The sequence below is a fragment of the Eucyclogobius newberryi genome, unplaced genomic scaffold (genome assembly GCF_026437365.1).
Source record: "Eucyclogobius newberryi isolate DKJ021-1_F unplaced genomic scaffold, fEucNew1.0.hap1 SCAF_13, whole genome shotgun sequence".
NCBI classification, from domain to species: Eukaryota; Metazoa; Chordata; class Actinopteri; order Gobiiformes; family Gobiidae; genus Eucyclogobius; species Eucyclogobius newberryi.
Genome location: NW_027315757.1, coordinates 27,775,337 through 27,780,788, shown reverse-complemented (window position 1 = coordinate 27,780,788; position 5,452 = coordinate 27,775,337). Strand labels below are relative to the sequence as shown.

The following is a 5,452-nucleotide window of genomic DNA, read 5'->3' as shown; positions in this document are numbered from 1 at the left end:
TCATCCCTGGAACAGGCTCCGACTGAACCTGCCTCCTCCACCAAGAGGCGTGACAGCAACTTCACTGTCACTCATGCATCTATTATATTAGCACTCTGGGGACACACTCAGAGTCTTTTAGGCTCTAAATAAAGCAGAACGCAGTTTGTCATTTATTTGGACGCAAAAGTCGAATTACGGATGCAACTTTTAACTGTTCCCTGCAAACTGCGGGACACTTTTAACCTGAGCAAAAGTGTCTATAAACGCAGCAGCCACAGAAGATAAAATGCACTGGCTTGGATTACGTGTCACTGATTGACTGTCCGGTTTGCAGTGAGTTTGTTGGTGCCTTGCTCCTTGCAACACGGCGATAACTGTGGCCAATGCACTATTTATGACTTGAGCTGTTAATGTCTGACCTCTTGTGGACAAGGAGGCGCAGTGAGGTGAGGCTGAGCCGTAATGAGGTTAGTAAAAGAGGCTTGAGTCACTGCCCTGGACTCAGTGTGGCGTCTGCTCAGAAACAACTGCAGACTACTCTATTATTTTATAGTAACCTACATGCTTTATTTTGTGTCTCTGCCACTTTCTGTCTTGGCCTAAGTAGTTATAAGTGTTTCAATTGTTCATTTCTAGTTGAACATAAACATTATGCTCTGGAATTTCCCCATTGTGGGACAAATAAAGGTTATCTTATTTTATACAGCCAATATTTAACGATTTAGTTTGTTTGGTTACTTCAAATATATAGGGCTTCACTCTAAAGGCATAATCTCGACAGAGGGAAATATTTTAAGAACATTTTGCATGACTATGACTAAATCATTGCATTTAGAATGAGAGATATCAAAGTGAAACATCTTCTGTAGTTCACATACACATATGTGAGGGGAAAAATACTAATACAAGTTTCTTATCATTTAGTAATTTGATCTAGATTTAACTGAAAAGTGGTGGAAGAGTTTCATTAATCAGGCTTAGAATTGGTGAGCAACACATCCTTCTGTAAGAGCTGACAAAATCTTTTTAAGTGCAAAATTGGCAAGTCACCCCTTTACCTTATCTTTTTAAATAAATAAATAAATACCACCACAGTCCCATAGGCTGCATACAACCTAACACGTAGAACCGAATAAGTCAATGTGCAAAAGTTGTAGGTAGGATGTATTGGTATCAAGTGGAGCAGATACAATCTCAAGCATGTTTTCCTCATTTCTTTCCCCTAGTATCCACACTTCCTTCTCTCGAGTTGCCTTATCACAACCTCCTCCAGTACCTGTAGATTTTTCCTCCCCCTGATTGACATTCTGCGCACAGAAAAAGCGGGCTGTGGTCATATGGCTGGAGCTGGAATTATTTGGACGCTTTGATGCACCTTCATGAACACAGCCCCGGCCGCTCTGCTCTCAGTGCATGCTCTAAGTAGGTGACACTTGAAATACATCACATGAATATGAATCCGTGTGTGCTCTGAATTCACTTTGTCTCGGTTTGGGGGCCACGAGATTCTCCTGACAATCATTTTTGAACCCACTGGTGCTTTTGAAAGGTGAGGGAAATGTCTGTAATTCTTTTCATTTCATCAAACGTGTTGCTCAAATTTGTATACAACATTTTTTTGACATCACAGTGGAAAAAATATCATAAGTGATGCTGTTAGACGTGGGGAATATATCGGAAATCTGCACTGCTGTGATTCATTTTACATTTGCCTGACACTTAAACCCCAATAATACATTTAAAGACATCTTTTCACAGATTTCTGTTGGATTGATATTTTCTGACTATTGTTATTGGGATACTTGAAAAAAAATATGAATCATTGTCAAGCCCTAGCTGCATTCCTTTTGTAAACCATTGGCTCCTTTACTCTCCAACTATTGTAGATAATATAACAAAACTCATCAAATTTTTCTTCTTATAAAGATACAAATAAAGAAGATGAAGAACTCTCAAGATTCAGAACTATTCAGGAAAGGTCTTTTTTTTTTGTAGTTGTGTAGTTCTGATTCTAGTACTAATTATACGGGCTTTGGCAAATTGATTTGTAATCCCAGTGACAATTGGATGTTTCTTGTAGAATTGGATGTCATGACGATCCCTCAGTGTACGGGGCAAAATGAAGACGGAGAAAGACAGTTCGAGCTGATGCAGAAGTGGACAGAAATCTACAGGAGACGAGAGATGCGATGCGATCCGTTGCGCCAATAAACAAACGCACGTGTGTGTTGTATCAGTCCGCACGGGGGAGTGCGCATGTGCACTTCCGCCTGCGTTCTCAAATCGCCGAAAAATCGTCCATACCGCCTTTAACTTTTATTTTCTTAGGATGCTTTATTTTTCTTAATACTTATTTTTAAATGTATCCTTTTTCTCCACCCCCTCTGGCCTGTACTGCTTGTTTGTTTGTCCTGTGTTTGTTTGTTTATCCTGTGTTTGTTTGTTTGTCCTATGTTTGTTTGTTTGTCCTGTGTTTGTTTGTTTGTTTGTTTGTTTATCCTGTGTTTGTTTGTTTGTTTGTTTGTCCTGGGTCTGTTGTTGTTTGTTTGTATTTAATTGAACATAAATAATGACGTCCTGTCCCAGACCATTTTTAAACTATTCTAGAACGTCGTGACGTCATGTGATGAGCCCGCATCAAGTGGCAGACGGATTCAACCAATCACAGCTGTGTGTGGATTTTCAGAAGAATCCGATCTAGTTCACTATTAAATACATCATAATGATGCAGGCTGCTGAATATATGTTTTATAATTTGTTTTGGCACATCTGATATAGCCCATCCCATCAATTATTATGTTGGATTTAGTGATAACTTGAGGTGGTGCTGTGCCTCATGCAGATGTAAGTCCTGAATGGGAAGTCTATTGTCAGGGAAGGTTGGCTTATCAATTCATCCACAGAAGAGAATGTAGCAGTTTGAAACATCCTGCTCATGTGGCTTGTGGGTGCTGTACAAATGCACTTTTTATAAATGGATGGGAGGTGGAGAAAGCGGGCATCGAGGTCAAACCATTAGGTGGCAGCCCTGCTCAGTCCACTGTCCTCTCTGGTGATGCATTCAGGAAACAAAAAATACAAGCTATTCCAGCACAGAGCTCCTTTGTGTCTACAAAATCTACAAAGTGAAATATAATGAAGTGTGGCTTATAGTTCAGATCAGGGTCTTTCATCGATGTAAATCTCCAGGGTCGGCCACTTTGCCACTGATGCTACAGGAAACACATATCAAAGCACACTTTGAAGTCACTGTGCGGAGCCAAAAGAGCCCAAAAGCCATTTGGAGAATGACAAGACTCAAGGTCACTACTAGAAATAACTTTAATACCTCTGAATTTTAAATCGCGGTCCGAATATTCCTTGAGGATCTGATAAAATTCCAGCCTTGACTTCCACGGACGGCCACACTTCACCTGGAGCGAGGCCCGCGCGGCCTCAGAAAAACACCACATCCATGACTTGCATTTCAAGAAATGGAACTTTTTGGCTTCCCGTAAATCTACTTGAAATACCACTCTGCAAAAAATAGATCTAAAATAAGAAATGTATGAGAGTCCCGGACACAAGCCGACAGACGCTGGTTTGTTAATGCTTTTTCACGCCGAGGAATAAAAAAGACAACACTCAAAAGCAGCCCTTCCTTGTAGTTGTGTCCTCATCATCTTGCACTCCAGTGTCCTCCGGCGCTGGATTTACCTCCTGATTGACTGTCTCCATAACAATCACTGGGATGATTGGTTGCTTTAAAAGTGTTCTGAAGAGCCTCATCCACCATCTCCCACTTTCCATATTACCCAGCATCTCACAGTCACTGCTCAAAAAGGAAACGGCTCATATTAGACTTTTCCTTTCAACATTTATTGCATTTTCTTTTAGGATTTGTAACTGAAATCCCTTGCTTCCCGTTGACTGATTTACGCTTGATTTATGTCGGAGTGCTCAATGTGCCAGTATTATCCAATCAAACAGGACTGCTCAGTGGACACCGAGATTGCATTAAAGTGTAATATCAATCCAGCAATCCTGAGTATATTGCCTTTGTGAAAACGCGGATACCTTCAGACTCCATAGGTTAGGTTTTATTCTGAGATTGTTGTTTGTATAAATGAATAGCAATCAGGGTTGCATGTTTCATTTATTTTCTCAATAAGTGCGAGAGGGGAAAACAATAACTGAATGAAGTGTTGTGGATAAAATCATTTTTCATTTTTAAATTAAATCTAATCTCCTAAAGACTCACTACGGTGTCAAATTTGTTTTCCCCATATTAAATAGATTTTCTCTAGGTTTGTTGGTTAGTACTATACAGAAACTTATATTAAATAGAAAATCATGATTTAGTCGTTAGTTTATTTTAGAGAAATACACAATGCTTTTCTGTTCCTTATTGTTTCCTTCCCAGCAGATGAAATTGCTTCATTGTGAGTGCAGTGTTGCCCAGTAGAGGAAAGTTTAAACGAAAAAGTTTGCAATGCTTTTACTTCATCATTTTAGTATTGTTCTATTGTGTGAAGTTAATAGATTTTGATCAAATATAAAGATTGCTTTGAAGACTGTCATTTCTTTTACAGGCGAATGAATTATTTCTCAAGTCTCTTAAGTTGAACTGGTTTAAGACTGAAATGTTTGTATTTTTTTCAGTGGACTGCCGCTGTCATGGCCTCATCCTCCTCTTGACTCTGCATAATTGTGTTCTTTTCACTTTGTGCAGATGCTTTTAAAATAATAAGCTCTCCCTACAAAGCTTTGATTATATAATACTTAACACAGCTGTCCGGGGCTGTAAGGTCTTTTTCATGCGGTGATGATTTTCACAAGGAGAGAAAATATTCTGACATTGGCACATTTGTCCATTTATTCCCCTGCAGGGAAATGGCTTCCTTATCCCTGCAGTTTATCCAATTACAGATTTACAGCAGGGCAAAGCCAACCATATGATATAGCCTTAGTCTATCTTTGAGCCTTTGGAACAGGGCCAGTCATCCCAAACAGTGGCTGATGGGAGTAATTGCTGCCGCATTGATCTGGTGGCTCCATGAAATTAACACAAACAAAGCAGATGAATAAAAGAGGACTGCAATTGTGGTAATATCCGTGTCTGTTAGTTAAATATTAACACATTATTTTGTATAAAAGCTATGTTTACAAAAGCAAATGTGGAATTGTTGCTTTTTAATTTGTGCCAGTTGTCCAGATTGTGACGATACCACATTTTAAAGAGCAACATATGAAACAAGATAATGAATGAAAACCTGAAGTACTTAAATAGTAATTTAGTAATAATAATGAGTCATAGAAGTAACTTTTTCAACTCTTTGCAGCTTGTTGTACAAAAAATAATAATAATCATCCGCTTTTGCAATTTTTTTTTGAGATGATAAATTTTGAGCTTCAAAAAATATTGTTCCAGCTGTTATTCAACAATTATTCAAAAATGTGTTGATATAAAAATCAATGTGCCTAGTTCTGA

At 38.7% G+C, this 5,452-nt stretch overlaps 1 protein-coding gene across 1 annotated transcript in view; it reads left to right on the top strand.

The window, feature by feature from the left end:
* The first annotated feature begins 644 nt into the window (after positions 1-644).
* cdc42ep4a (CDC42 effector protein (Rho GTPase binding) 4a) overlaps positions 645-5,452 on the top strand; it is a 226,327-nt gene continuing 221,519 nt past the window's right edge. The window contains exon 1 of the mRNA XM_072443244.1: positions 645-654. The gene's annotated coding sequence lies outside the window, so the exon portion shown is untranslated. The remainder of the gene's footprint in view (positions 655-5,452) is intronic.